Here is a 16926-nt window from a genome sequence, read left to right as displayed (position 1 = left end):
GAAAGAATCAGATGGGATGATGGCTGGAAAAGTACCTTGGAATGGTTAAGAGGGATTATTACTATCATATTCAAATAAGCATGTTGTGTTAGTTACGGCTTTTTTGGTAAAAGTGACATAAAACCCAATTCGATCCAGTTTATGCAAAAGGGAGAAAGGTTGGCCGGAAGTCTGAGGGAGTCTTTCCAGTTTCAGGCATGGTGGGATCCAGCAGCTCAAACATCGTCAGCAGGACCTGTTTTCTCTCCACCTCTTGGTCCTGATCTCCTCCAGGTTGCTTCATTTCTCAACAGGACAAGCTGCCAACAAGTTCAGGTGCATATCCTCCTAACTCTTTAAACAAAACTCCTTCTCCTGACCATTACGGGTCAAAGTTGAGCAACATGCCCATCTCTTAACCAATCCTTATGGCTAAGGGCATGTAATGGGAAGGGGAGACACATGTTATAAAGTATGGGTGCTTTGACAGGTACACCATGAGTGAGCAGAGAACACAGATGTGCAGAGAGAAGCAGGGAGTGGAGTGGTCATGGCGAGAAGTGGAAGAGAAAGACCGTGCAGCTCCATGAGGAAAGGGGGGTGGCGGGACTTCCCTCCCTGGCTTTTTGTTTCTATCCTTGAGGAGAGAGTCAATCTTGGCAGAAGACATTTAAAGAGACTCGATACTGATCCCAAATTTTCATAGCAAACTGGGGGGAAGAAAAAGGGTTTGAGTTGGAAATTTATGTTGAAAAATGAAACTAAAGCTTATCAACCTAACAAAATTTAGGTTACCATTTCAACAACACATGAATTCTTATGAAGAACGAAAAGTGAATTAAGTAGTAAGGGTTTTTTGGGGTAAATTTTCTGACAAAATCCTTCACTTCAGCTTTGGCTTTCATAGCATGATAGCAAAAAGGTCATTTAAAAAAATATTCAAGGGCTTCACCAATTTTTCCTAAGGCTTTCTTGAATCTTTTGATATTTAAATCTTTCTCTTTTGAAGTGCTCACCGTGTCACTTTCCTTGTCATTTTTTTTTTCTTCAACTGTTAACTCTTTGGGGGGAGGGATGTTCGAAACATTGAATAACCGATATGACAGCATGGAATGATCAACAGTCACCACAACAGCCAGCGTGGCTGAATCTGTGGGTTCTGGCTGGGTATCAGTACTGATTGTTCTAAGACCACCAGACTCCCAGGGGTTGTCTGTGATTTTTCTGTTCTTTAAGCATGTTTCATCAACTTCATGGAATCCTGCACTTTGGGCAAGATTTCCAATCAAATATTTGCAGTTGGATTACACTGCATATGCACCAGGGTCAGACAGTCAGTGAGAAGCTGATTCTCTTTGATAGGACTCATTTGCTGTAAGAAACAGCAATCCCTCCCAGGACACGTGATGGGCACTCAAAATTCAGGGGGTCCTTCAGAGAGACTAAGCCACAAGGAAGCTGATGTGGTAGAAAAGGATTCATGCTAATATTAATCATTAAAATTTTTAACAACTGATGTTGTATAATTACTGAAAGAGCTGGAGGACAACTTTTACGTCTCTACACAACTCCATCATCTCCAGGACTCAGATGATAAATACTCAATAACAAAGACCTCCTGAGTTTTGTTTGTGAACTGGCTTGCATGGATTGCCCTTTCTTGCAGGCAATAAGTCTTGCCAAAGACAGTCAGGATTTATGCATAGGGTCACCAGATGGTTTCGACAGAAATTTCAGAACCACTTGGAAAAAATACGATGACCATGAATGGGTCTGATATTTTCTGAATTTGTTTCCTAAGTGAAATGCTCAAATATCAGCCTACATGGTTCAAACTGGAAATCCTACTTATACAATTCAGGACAGATCCCTTACACAACTGTAGTCTTTAGCCCACCCATCCAGAGAGGTGTGGGGCTTCCCTTGCTAACCATGGGACAGAAAACAGAGTAAACACAGAAGAGGGAAAGGAGCAGCTGAATTGATGAATTCTCCATCTCGTCTCTTTGCTGAGGCTTTGGAGTTCTGATCCTCAGACTTAGGGGGCAGGGCTGGGGTGGTTACAGGTCACTGGATATCTTCCTGGCCTCAATGTTGAGGAACAACAGCAATTATTTCATGTTCTGCAATGCTAATTAACTCGAATCAGTCAAAGGCTTGCCCAGATAAGAAACAGTTCTGAAAATAGACTTGTGAATTCTGCAGACTATGAACTTTCCTTAATTAACATGTTAACATACATCCTTCCCATGCCTCAAGTCAAAGCTTTTTCAATCTTGGGAAAAGAAAAGCAAGAGCATCTGAAGCTAGCAATCATTGGCTCTCAAGAGTCTAGCGGTACAAAGCTGCAGTTCTACAGCCTGACAGGTGTGGATGTAAATCTTGGCTCTGGTACTTGCTAACTGCATGACCTTGGGTAAGTCATTTAACTTGTGTGTGCCTCAGTTTTCCAATCTGTAAAATGAGGAAAATAATAGTATCTACCTCATGGGGTTGTTGTATTAAGTATAAATATTTTCAAGACCTAACACATAATGAACGTCTAAAAATTATTATGAATCTGACCCAGTGGGTAGACAATCTAGATTTTTTTCCCCTACTGGGCCATTATTCTTCCTTGTAGTAATAGCCCCTTGGGTTTCCTTGGAGTAACCACCCCTTCTCTGCTCAGGGTGGTTCAAGAGGGACTAAATTCACCCCAACTCCAGGGCTGAAACTATGTATTAGTTTGCTAGGGCTTCACAGACTGGGTAACTTAACAAAAATTTCTCACAGTTCTGGAGGCTAAAGGTCTGAGATCAAGGCGTTGGCAGGGTTAATTTCTTCTGAGGCCTCTCTCCTTGGCTTGCAGACAGTCATCTTCTCCCTGTGTCTTCACATGGTCTTCCCTCTGTATGTGTCTGTGTCCTAATTTCCTCTTCTTGTGAGGAAACCAGTCATATTGGATTAGGGCCCAACCAAATGACCTAATTTTACCTTAATTACCTCTTTAAAGACCCTATCTCCAAAATATAGTCACATTATGAGATACTGGGGGGTTAGGACTTCAACATATGAATCTGGGGGAGACAAAACTCAGCCCATAAAAATTTGTGACCCAGATCTGGCCAAAATATTTCCCTTCCCCTGGTCAGAGTGATTGATTCAATCCAAGACATTTTTTAAAAACTTAAGTACAGAGAATTTCTTCATTTGCAAGATTGTGTGTTGCAAAAAAAAAGTGTGGAATGGAACTGCTGGGGTCACCATACGGAAAAGACCAATATAGAAGAAAACATAACAGAGAGATGGAAAGAGAGAGACAGTCCTGACATCATCATTTGAGCCCCTGGAGCCAGCTGAGCCTGAAGCTCGAATGACAGTTCATTCATATAATTCACTAAACATCCCCTTTTGTGACTTTAGCCACTTTGAACTGGGTTTCTGTCACTTCCAACCAAAGAACTCTTGCCTAGCATAGCCTCTACTTAGTTATTAAGCAGCTTGTAGATCCCAAAGAAACAGAAAGAAAAGGAGAGGATCGAGAGAGAGGACTGCAAAGTGGAAGGAATATTTACAGAAAAAACTAGGTAGGAATCATGAGCATATATTACAGAGGACGGGGTAGATTTAAGAACAGATGTGTATTCCTTTCAGCCTAATGTAATAAATTTGACTGCACAGTACTTGAGGCAAGTAGTTCTTCACTAAACCACAGTCTTCTGAGAGGCAGTAATAGTATCTTGTTCAGATGCAATGTATCCCAAGTGCCTAGGTGCTCAAAAATATTTGTGGATTTGAATGAGCTTACTAAGAAATCTTCTGCATTTTACGATTTAACATAGACACCCTTTAAATAATGAATTTGCCATAGCATTATATTTGCAAACTCCCAGTGCACTCACTGTTGGAGAATTACACTGATAATCACACAGTTGTCGAGTATTAATTTTAATGAGGCCTAATAACTCAAAGAGGAAACTTTCAAGTGCATCTTCTCACCATTAGCTGACCTGTAACTGGCCTCTTCTTTACCCGTAAATCGCATTATAATTCTCTTTTGCAATCTGGAACTGCTTTGCTTGGGACCCATTACAGCCCCTTGTGAAAGAGGTTTGGGTGGGAGAAGGGAAGAAGATATGTTTACGACATTGGACAGCAGCAGGGAGTGAGAAGAGTCTGGCCTCCTCTACTTGGCTTACGGCACTGGAGAACAACCCTGAACTTGGGAGATGCTAAGTTTCTATCAAGCTGGTGGTTACCTCCCCATCCTCCCCTCTAGAGAGAGATTATTCCTTACCCTGGAAGGTAAGTAAATGTCTCCGGAATATGGGGCTTGCTGTAGGTTTACTGCCCTACAAAGGTAAGCAAATATCCTCAGGAAGAGAAGGGAACTTTCTTATCTTGGAATGTCTCCTGGGAGAGAGTTTCTCTAGCTTCAGCTTGCTATTCAATCAGCCTTGAACGAAACTTATCAGTGTCCGTTCCCGGGAAGGCCCAAACCATACAAGAACCCAGTGAATCCAGGGAGAACTCTCTCCCAACAGACATGTGCGGAGGTGACGATGACACAGGATGGAAGGAATCCCTGGATCCCTGAATCACCAGATGGAGGAGAGCCTTTGCCACCTCACATGAGGCTTTATCTGAGCAAAATATAAACTTTTGTGATGTTCGACCACTGAGATTTCAGGTCTCATCTACTGTGGCAGCTAGCATTAATAATCCTAACAAAGATGACTTTAACATACATTGAACAAATTATACTTGTATGAGAAATAAGAGAGCTAGAAAATATACAGTAAACTGCAAATGACAAGGATGCGGTGGGATTTGGGAGAGGGTAGAAGATTATGAAGAAGTTGTCACCTTACTAGCGACAGTGTGAAAGGAAACAGAATTTGAGAGACAAGCCACAGCTGTCCAGGACCACATCCCCCCCGGCTCAGCATATCCAAGTGTAATCAGCCCACCTCAGTCATGTGCATCCATACTGGAGCAAAAGCCGAGGATGACTTTCACACCAGTTTAGACATTTCCAGATCATCCTAAGCTCAATTACAGCTAAACCAATAACATGCCCCAAACATCATTATTGGAAAATCACCAACCAGGCCTGCTAATTGTATTTGCGGCCTCTTCACCATATTAGTAAAGCAATAAGTGCAGCATGATCTTCCCACGGGATAACTATTCACAAGGCCAATTTCCTTAGGAGGAGACTTTCATATTGCACCAGCTTGGAACTAATGCGTCTCGGGAAATCTACTGTCAGATCAATAACATTTGCAACCAGAAAATATTTGGAGCAAACAGTGGAGTAGAGCCTGCAGTTGAGACCGATGTGATCCTTACCTGACACTTTCAAGCTGTCGTGACTCAGAACCTTTGGGGTCTATTTGGAGATACTGTTCACATTCCCTGGCAAGACAAAAAGAAGCCTCATTATAAGACTTTGCAACTCTTTCCTGGGAAGCTCACCATATTATCACTAAACTGAAAAAAGCAAACAACATTACTAAGCTCCTTCTGTGTTCCAAGCTTGATGCCTTGAGCAGTGCACATAGAAATAAGTGGTCTTTATGGAAGTCCGGAAGGAGTTCAAATTCCAGATCTGAAGCTTCCTAAGGCAGTTTTCTTTACTTCTCTGAGTCTCAATTTTCAAATCTGCACAATAGAAATAATAATACCTATTTTCCAAAAGTGTTTCGATCATTGAAGAGAAGGTGTGTAAAGTGACCAGCGTAGTGTGTGGCACATAGTAGGTGCTCACTAGTTATTGCTATGACTATAAGTACCTCTTTTTAATTGAACTTAACCAATGTTCATTAAACGAATTAACGTTCCCCCTCAACTGGACCATTTGAGGGAAATAAGGAGTTTACACAGTGATCTAGATTGACCTCCATAACCCTTCCACCCAAATATAAAAGGCATCTCATTTTGTTTTTGAAGTAACAGAAAGAAATTGTCAGCTTCTCTTCTTTATGCTTTTTTTTTTTTCAGGAAAAGCCCTTGATGTAACCTAGCATTCTACGAGTTTCAGATAAAGATTAAAAAGTCAATAAAAAAGGAAGAAAATACAAAAAGCATGGAAGAGTGAGAAGTATTTAACAATTCATAATGTTGGGGTTACTTCTGAATCAGGTAGGCCTGGGACTGAATTCTAGATTGAGTACTTAGCAAAGGTGTAGCTTGGGGAAAATAACATAATGCCTCTGAGCCATCGTTTACTCTATGCAAAATGGAAACACCATCCACTTCAAAGAGTTAAGGCAAACACTAAATAAGATGATAAAATTTCAATGACTGTTAGTTCTCGTCCCCTCCTTTTCATCTCCCATCATTATAAGGCTCAAATTAATTCGGTAAATGTGGATTAGGCACTGTGGTGGACACAGGGGATATGGTGGTAAACAAGACCAACAAGGTCACTGTCTTCACATTCCAGACCCCATTCTGGAGGAGAATAGATAAATTACTCAACCAACTCCACAACTCAATGGAAAAGTGCACTTGTAAGAAGCACTAGGAAGAAATTAAATAACATGTTAATGAGAATTTGCTAAGAGGACCTGGCTGAAATGTTAAGAAAGCCCTTGCTGAAGGAGGCCTCTCTTGCCCATTATGGGTTGGAAGCATATTTCCTAAGGGTGAGAGGCTGGAAAGTACCACTGAGAGGATAAGCATGGGGCCAGATCATGCTGAGCCTCACAGGGTGAGCTACAGGGCCTCCACATCGCACAACCACAGGAGACACCAAGTACACTGAACACGCAGCAGCGCTGGTAGGCAATATTCAGAAAGCAGAAACCACAAAGGACCAGAAGCATAAATAAAACATAAAGGGTGTAAGGGAAAGCATTCAGAAGAAAAAAAAAAATCATGGAACTTCCAAGTGCAGCTGTGATGGAAGAACTGAGGCAGACCAATATTCCCAACAAGTATAACTAGAAAAGCTGGATAAAATATTTACAAATGTTCAAAAATTCTATTTGAGGGCTTCCTTGGTGGCACAGTGGTTAAGAATCTGCCTACCAATGCAGGGGACACGGGTTCGAGCCCTGGTCCAGGAAGATCCCACATGCCACGGAGCAACTAAGCCCGTGCGCCACAACTACTGAGCCTGCGCTCTAGAGCCTGAGAGCCACAACTACTGAGCCCACATGCTGCAACTACTGAAGCCCGCACGCCTAGAGCCCGTGCTTCGCAACAAGAGAAGCCACTGCATTGAGAAGCCCGCGCACCGCAACAAAGAGTAAGCCCTGCTCGCCGCAACCAGAGAAAGCCTGCGTGCAGCAACGAAAACCCAAAAATAAATAAAATTTAAAAAAAAGAATTAAGGCAGGAAAGGACAGGGGAAAGAAAACAAAAAGAAAAAAAATAGTAATATTGTAGTTATAAAATCAAATATATCAGTAATTGTATTACATGTTAATTGATTAAACACTCCAATTAATAGACCTAGCTTGTCAGAGTGCATTAGAACAAAACAGTTATATGCTGCTTATATGAGCTACACCATAAACATAAGGACACAGAAAGACTGAAAGTAAAAGAATGAAAAAACAAAAACAAAAAAACCACTAACCAAAAGAAAGGTGGTATAGTTAAAATAATATTAAGCCAAGTAATCCTAAAGTCAAGATGCATAACTAGAAATAAAGAGAAAATTTTCAATAAAAAGGTTAATTTGTGGCGATCGTATTGTAACGCATACAACTACTGGATCACTATGCTGTGCATCTGAAACTAACAGTGTTGTAGATCAACTATAGTTCAATTAAATTTTTTTTAATTTTAAAAAAATTTTTAAAAATTAATTTAAAATAAAGACAAATACAATCCGATTTTTTAAAAAAATAAGTATAGTGCTGAATTTCTTAGCAGTCACAGGTTTTCTAGCTTAATTCCACAGTGGTCAGAGAATCCTTGCTGAATAATTCCAATTCTTCTGTATTTTGACCATTCTATGTTTTGAATCATTTTATGATTGAACACTCTATATACCTTTGAAAATAATATGTATCCTTTCATTGTTTGGTATAGTGTCCTATAAAAAATAATATAAAATAAAATAGATTTTAAAAGGTTAATTTCACCAGGAAGAGATAGCAATTTTACATTCACATGCACATAATAGCATACTTTCAAAATACTCAAATCAAAAAACTAAGAAGAGGGAATTCCCTGGCGGTCCAGTGGTTAGGACTCCACGCTTCCAATGCAGGGGGCACAGGTTCGATCCCTGGGTGGGGAACTAACATCCCACAAGCTGCATGGTGTGGCCAGTAAATAAATAAATAAAAAGAAAAGTGGAAAAATCCATAGTAATAGTTGAATATTTTAACAACCTCTCTCAGTAGCTAATAAAACAAGCAGACAAAAAAGTGGTAGGAGTATACAGATGTAAGCAACACAATTAATGAATTTGACTTATTTTGTATTAGAATGTTTAACAATAGATTGGACACAGCTTTTTAAAAAAAAGGATTAGTGAAACAGGAGAGAAGTCAGTATAAATCATCCACTGCACCAAGGATAGCTGTATATGTACACATTTTTTTCAAGCGCACATGGAACATTTACCTAAAATGGGTCATAAGATAAATTTAAATAAATTTCAAGGATTAATATTAATCAGAATATATATTCTAACTATAATGCATTTATGCTAGAAATCAACAATAACTTTAAAATCTTTTAAAACCTGCCTGGAAATTAAGAAAAAGTCACAAAGGAAAGTAGGAATATTTTGAAATGAATGATAATAAAAATAAGACATATCAAAAAGTATGGTAAGTAGCTAAACCTCTAGTTAGGCAAAAACTTACAGCTTTTTTTCTTTTTTAATTTTTTGGCCATGCCTCGCAGCATGTGGGATCTTAGTTCCCCGACCAGGGATCAAACCCGTGCCCCCTGCAGTGGAAACACAGAGTCTTAACCACTGGACCCCCAGGGAAGTCCCACAGCTTTAAGTGGATATATTAGAAAACAAGATAGGATGGAATCAATGATATAAATATCCATCTCAAGAAGTTAGAAAAAGAACAACAAATCAAACTCAAAGTAGAAGGAAGAAAATAACAAAGATAAAAGCAAAAAATCAATGAAACAGAAAACAAACTTACAATAGAGAAAATCAACAAAGCCCAAAATTGGTTCTTTTTTTTTTTTTTTTTTTTAAAGGATTTTTCTTATTTATTTATTTTATTTATTTATTTATTTATTTTTGGCTGTGTTGGGTCTTCGGTTCGTGCGAGGGCTTTCTCCAGTTGCGGCAAGCAGGGGCCACTCTTCATCGCGGTGCGGGGACCGCTCTTCATCGCGGTGCGCGGGCCTTTTCTCTATCGCGGCCCCTCCCGTCGCGGGGCACAGGCTCCAGACGCGCAGGCTCAGCAATTGTGGCTCACGGGCCCAGCTGCTCCGTGGCATGTGGGATCTTCCCAGACCAGGGCTCGAACCCGTGTCCCCTGCATTAGCAGGCAGATTCTCAACCACTGCGCCACCAGGGAAGCCCCCAAAATTGGTTCTTGAAAAAGACTAATAAAATTGATAAATGCCAATCAAGATCCTATGGGCATTGAAAAGATAACAATATGATTATAAACAACTTTATACCATTAGAATTTGACAATGTAGATGAAGTATACAAATTAGAAAAACACACCTTACCAAAACTGACGTAAGAAGAAATAAAATACCTGAATACTTCTATATCTATTAAAGAAATTGAATCTGTAATTAACATTCCCACAAAGAAATATCTAGATCCAGATATCGAATCCTTTCAAGCGTTTAAACAAGACATAATACTGACCTTACACAACATCTACTAGGAAATAGAAAAAAAAGAAACATTTCTCAATTCATTTTTTTTTTTTTCAACATAAGCAATGTGTTTTTGTATAGCTAATTTGTTTTTTTTTTTTTTTTTTTTTTTAAAGTTTTACTTGATTTTTTTTTTTTTTTTTTTTTTTTTATTTTATTTTTGGCTGTGTTGGGTCTTCGGTTCGTGCGAGGGCTTTCTCCAGTTGCGGCAAGCGGGGGCCACTCTTCATCGCGGTGCGGGGACCGCTCTTCATCGCGGTGCGCGGGCCTTTCTCTATCGCGGCCCCTCCCGTCGCGGGGCACAGGCTCCAGACGCGCAGGCTCAGCAATTGTGGCTCACGGGCCCAGCTGCTCCGCGGCATGTGGGATCTTCCCAGACCAGGGCTCGAACCCGTGTCCCCTGCATTAGCAGGCAGACTCTCAACCACTGCGCCACCAGGGAAGCCCCTCAATTCATTTTTTAAGGTCAACATAACCTTGATACGAACACCTGGATACCAAAACCTGACAAGGAAACTATAAGAAAAAAAAGTACAGTCCAAACTCTCTCTCAGACCCAGATGCAAAACTCCCAAACAAAATATTATCAAATCAAATGCAGTTATACATAAAAAGGATGCTAGATCATGACCAAGTTTGGTTTATCCCAGGACTACAAAGTTGATTTCACATTTGAAAAGAAATCACTATAATTGTCCACATTTATGGAACAAATGTCAAAAGAGAATACAGAATGATCTCAACAGATAAAGAAAAGCATTTGTGGGCTTCCCTGGTGGCGCAGTGGTTGAGAATCTGCCTGCTAATGCAGGGGACACGGGTTCGAGCCCTGGTCTGGGAAGATCCCACATGCCATGGAGCAGCTGGGCCCGTGAGCCACAACTACTGAGCCTGCGCGTCTGGAGCCTGTGCCCTGCAACGGGAGGGGCCGCGATAGTGAAAGGCCCGCGCACCGCGATGAAGAGCGGTCCCCGCACCGCGATGAAGAGTGGCCCCCACTTGCCGTAGCTGGAGAAAGCCCTCGCACGAACCGAAGACCCAACACAGCCAAAAATAAATAAATAAATAAATAAAGTAGCTATTAAAAAAAAAAAAAAAAAAGAAAAGCATTTGAAAAAGTCAAATACCCATTTATGGTTTAATCTTAGCACACTAAGATACTTTTGATAAAGGGTAGCTACAAAAAACTAGCACCAACATCACATGTAATGGTGAAATATTGAAGATTTTCTCTATGAGGTTGGGAATGAGTTAGGGATACCTATTACACCACTTCTAACCCACCATATCAGAAGTTCTGCAGACCAGCTGTTCAGCCCATGCTCTCTGGCAACTTCCTCCGCCACCCAGAGGTAGGCCACTCCTATAGGTCAGGTGTGGCCCACATCTTCCTGTTTCTCCATCATTGGTGGACTGCGTATTTCTATGGGGCCCACACCTTCTCCAAAGAGCTCTGAATTTGAGCCTAGGCAGTGGGGATGGGGGCCCTTTTAAGTTTCCAAGCATCTTTATTTATTCACTATCTCTTGGCCCCAGGGGTAGTAACAACTTTCTGTAGTTGCTCCTGCTGTACCCCTTTGTCATCTTCTACCCTTTTAAATAATGATCCGCCTTTTTAATAGTCAACACATTTTTATATTATATTTTCCCTATTCAAATTACTGGTCCAGCTTCCATCTCTTCATTGGACCCTGACTGATACAAGACCTAAATTAATGCAAGAATAAATAATATTCATGGATTGGAAGACTCAACATTCTAAAGAAGTCATTCTCTCTAAGTTGAACTATAGATTTTAACAAAACCTCAGTCAAAATCCCAACAGGTTTCTTTTTGTTTGCATTGATATGCTAATTCCATGATGTATACGGAAATAAAAAGGGCCAAGAATATCCAAGATAATCTTGATGATGAACTAAGTTCGAAGATTTATACTTTCAGATATTAAAAACTATGATGAAGCTACAGTAATTAAGACAGTGGGGTAATGGTGCAAGGTAGATGAATAGATCAGTAGAAGAGAATACAGTCTAGAAACAGACTTATAATATACGGTTACTTGATTTATGACAAAGAGACCATTGCAGTGTGGTAGGGAAAGATACTATTTTTCAAAACTGGGGCTCAGTCAGTGGAAATCCACATGGAAAAAAGAAAGTATCTTGCTTCACACTATATATAAAATCAATTCCAGGGGGATGGTAGACCTTAAATGTAAGGATACAAAAACAAAGCTTCTGAAAAATAAACCTAGAATAAGCAAAGATTTTTTTCCAACAGGACCTACAAAACACTGACTAATTTAAATGACTGATAAATTAGACTTCATTAAAATTAAGAACTTCTGTTCATTAAACTCATCAATAAGATACTGAGGAACTGCCAAACTGTTTTCCACAATATTTGCACCATTTTATATCCCTGTCAGCAATGTATGTGTTCCAATTTCTCCGCATTCTCTCCAACACTTGTTCTTTTTCTTTCTTTTTTTAAATTATGGCCATCCTAATGGATATGAAGTGGTATCTCATCATGGTTTTGATTTGCATTTCTCTAATGACTCATACAAAGGAATAAAGTACTAACATATACTACAACTTAGATAAACCTTGAAAACAGTGAGCTAAGTGAAAGAAGCCAGGCACAAAAGTCCACATATTATATGACTCCCCTTATACGAAATGTCCAAAATAGGCAAATCTATAGAGACCAAAAGTCAATTGGTGGTTACCACAGGATAGGGAGAGACGGGAATTGGGACTGGCTGCTAATACGTATAGGATTTCTTTTTGGAGTGATAGAAATGTTCTCGAATGAATAATGGTGATGTTGCACAACTCTGTAAATATACTAAAAACCAGTGAATTGTATACTTTAAAGGGTGAACTTTATAATATGTGAATTATATCTCAATAAAGCTGCTATTTTTAAAAGAACCTAGATATGAGCTCACTGCTCAGTCGACTTTGTCTGCTTGCTCTCACCTGATATTCATTGTCTGTAGAACCCTTAAATATATTTTGGTTATTTTGCTCCTTAGTAAATTACATGTGCTTATTCTTCTATAATAAATCAGTTTGCAAATGACCAAAGAGATTTTTTCTAAAAAACATAGGTCTTGTTTTTAAGAGAATTCTTTTAAGTGTCCGTGGATGTAAAATGATGTCTTAAATAATTGAAAGTAGTTTTTAAATAATATTAACCAAAAAAAAGGTGTGATGAAAACATTTAGTGGCGGTTAATCTGAAAAAAATAGGTTTTAAATCATAAAGTAGCCCTTAATTGACCTGCAATAACTGGCTTGTTAAATCCCAATTAAATTATTATCTGAAGCTCTTTTTAAAAAAAGTAGAACTCCTAAAGATTTGCAGGAAAAAAATTAGTTAAGTCCAAGAAATAGCAATGAGAGTTGGATACTGAACCAATTGTTGAAGAAGCCTAGAAACTTTTGCATTACTCACTTGCCCAATGTTGTTTAATAAGAACTTACTGGGCCCTTGCTATGCACTAGGCATTGTGCTGGATGCTGAAAGCACAGTGTGAAGCAAGGAGACAGGTGTCTACCCTCTTGGACCACACAGTCTAGCCAATGGCACTGCCCCATAGAAAGAGAATATCAGCCACATCTGTAATTTTAATTTTCCACTGGCCACATTAAAGAATTAAGAAGAAATAGTTGGAATCATTTTAATAATTTATTTAATTTACCCCACTATATCCCAAATATAATTTACCCCACTATATCCCAAATATAATTTCAACATATTACAATATAAAGAATTACAAATGATATATTTCACATTCTTTTCTTCATGCTAAGTCTTTGAAACCCAGTGTGTAATTCACACTTAAGGCACAATCTCAAGTCAGACTGGCCTCATTTCACATGCTCAGCAACACATAGGATGTGACTAGTGGCTACCATGTTGGACAGTGCAGTTCTAGCTGTATTACTATCTCATTTTTGTTTTCTTTCTCTTTCATTCTATTTTCCCTAATGTTCTCAGTATGTCATTCGGACCCTGGCTTTGAGGTTAGAATTAATATGGAAAATAGGGCCTGCGTATGGAAAAGTACCTATTACCATAAAAACTTTACAATAAAAATAGCAATATTGTCACATGATGTACTCATTTAATTGCCCTATATTTGGCATCTTGTTGGCTGTTGCATTGTTGGTACCAGGCACACAATAGGTGTCAAAAAATGCTTATTGAATGAGTACAAGTCCTGTGAGTTTCCAAGTGGGAGGAATTCCTATAGCTGGAGGGGGCTGAGAAGACTTCTTAAAGGATTTATTCATTCATTCAACAAATATTTTTTGACCAACCACTATGATGGGTTTGAACTGGGACTAGATGCACCAACAGGTCTAGAACAATGTAAATCATCCTGACTAGTTGGTTCACCATGTTGACCCAACCATTGCTTCATAGACTTCAGTCCTTTTTCAAGGACTTTAACAATTTTCACCAAAAACCACGGGCACTATTGTGTATCTCCTTAAATCGACTCACATCTTTTGACTTAGGAAAATTCTAACATATAAATTCAAGCATATAACATAAATGTAAAACCACTATCCCTTGCCATTATTAACAACAACTACCAAAAAATAAAAACAACATATCCAGTGCTATTAAATTCTCTAAAGGTACTGTTGCCCACTGGAGACTCTCAGGCAATGGCCTGGTTTCCTTCCTTGTTCAAAGGTAGATTAGCCAACACTAGAGAGGTGTTAGAAACATATTAGTACCTAACGAATACCGTCTCCCTGCCATAATCAGTAGGTAAGGCATTTGAAAAAAGAATAGCTATGTGATTCAACTGTATGCAACGTTCAGTGCTGCCTAAAGTCATCCTGTGCGTAACCAGCGGTACACATACCACATTCTGTTCCAAGAACATGAACGGCTTCCAGAAGGAGACCAGGCAGGTGGCCTGTTTTATGATTCAGTGAACATGCCACACTTGCCTATAAGCCAGACTCTGGAAGACGTCATTACCTTTGAGGAACATCCTGTTTCCAAAGCAAGCATACTCTCCTCTCTTCCTCTGCAGTTGGAGGATACACCAATGTTCACAGTGCAGAATAGCCATAAACTATATTCCTAATGTGAAGTCTGGCTAGAGCTTGTTTTTAAGGGAAGCGATACGGTGTTTTGGTTTAAAGCCCAGGCTTTGGAGTCAGACACACCCAGATTGGCATCAGTCTCTGCATCTCTATGATGGTAGTGACTTAACTTCGTTAAGTCTGTGCGCCTCGTATGTAAAATGGGAATAATAGCCCTTGCTTACAGAATTATTGTGAGGATTAAATAAGATGGTATGCCTGAAGTACCTGGCACAGTCCTGACAGTTAAAAAACATTCCAAAGTGTTTCTTGTTGCTGTTGTTGCAACTGCTGCTGTTATTCAGATGGAAATCCTTTTGTATCAACCAGAGAAGCAAAACCGCTAGGAGACAGATAGATAGATAGTAACGTACATATATACATACATACATATACACATACATTTTCATATATTTAAAAAATATTTTTACGTATAACATTTTAAAATATATATCTCTACATAGTTATATATATGTAAAACAAAAGGGATTTGTTATAGGAAATCGGCTTTATGCTCTTGTGGGAGCTGATTAAACAGTCTCTGAAAGGCTGTTGTCTTCACATCTAATGCTGCAGCTTGATGTCCTTGGAATGGGCAGTTGGAAAGGGACGAGGGATGTAAGGTGGGGAGAGCAAGAACGTGCTGAAACACCATGAAACCCATGACCATTCCTGTTGCACCTGGTATAAGCGCTATGAGTGTCCTGAGGAAGCTGGGCCCTTAGTCACAGAGCTGAACACACACACCCAGCCCAGGAGTCAGAGGCACTGAAGCGGGAGCCGCTGCTCACGTTGCCCCCAGGATGATCAAGCAGATCAGCAAGAACACGCGTGAGCTACAAGTTGTCTGCTGCTCCCCTGTGGCCTCCAGAGCTCCCAAGAAGCGCCCTGGTGGCTCACCGTCATTGGAAACACACACGGAAAGGACTGTGGGGACTGCAGTTCATACTAGTCACGTTGATGGATGCATTACAAAGCCACCACACCATCCAAAAACAAAAGAATTCCCGCGAAGGAACTTTCACACTAGAAGGAGTTTTCACAGGGGAGTGCCAAGGAATGTTACTTGCACCGCTATGGAACAGTGTTTTGGGGCGTAACTGACATGAATCTTTCTCTCCCTCTCTTTCTCTGTCATGTATCATTCACGAATCTCTATGCACTGACATGGAAAGATCTCTGAGACCTCTTGTTAAGTGAAAAGAACTTGTCATAAAGCAACATGCCTAAGAAAATCCCCCCTGAGGTTAAACATACACGTACACACACACACACACACACACACACACACACACACAAAACAAAACAAAACTGTGTACGTGTACTTAGTGTATGTAAGTTCACAGAAAATGAAAGGCCCAGAATGATACATACGTGGCTTACGGTGTTCATTTCTGGAGAGGGGGAGAAAATTGGGATGGTGGTGAAGGGGATCTTTCCCTTTCCCAAATGACTGATCCACAAACATTTTATTTGGAATAAACAGGTTGGTTTATTTTTTAATCGTTGCCAACACTTAGAAATCACAAGATTTCACATAAAAATCTCCAGTCCTGGATTTTTTTAAATTACAAGTTCTGGTAGCACTAGGCTCCCTCCCATGTGGCAACACTGGGCTGGAGCTGAGTGGTAGCTGACACCCTGGATGGAGCACAGGTGCTCCAGGTCCCCACAGTGGCCAAAATTTGCTGCCTGACCCATTGCCTTCCCATCTCTTGTTAACAGAACCCTGATGCTGTTCATCTCACCTGCTGAGCAGCCACGTGTCCCAGGTGACCCTCCCCGCTCCTGGGTGCAGGTGTAAATCTTGATTGGCCTAAGTCAATTGCAGTGGGCACACGTCCCTGGCCAGGGACCTGCTTAGGCTTAGACATGTGATATAATCCTGACCAAAGGGCCTGGGGGTGGGGCTTCTGGGAAATATTTCCCTTAACGATTACAAAAAACAAAACAAACAATATATATATATATATATATATATATATATATATATATATATAAATCAACAGAGGAAGACACAGACT

The sequence above is a fragment of the Balaenoptera acutorostrata genome, chromosome 13 (assembly GCF_949987535.1).
Source record: "Balaenoptera acutorostrata chromosome 13, mBalAcu1.1, whole genome shotgun sequence".
In the NCBI taxonomy this organism is placed as follows: Eukaryota; Metazoa; Chordata; class Mammalia; order Artiodactyla; family Balaenopteridae; genus Balaenoptera; species Balaenoptera acutorostrata.
Note: the sequence above shows the minus strand (reverse complement) of the source record.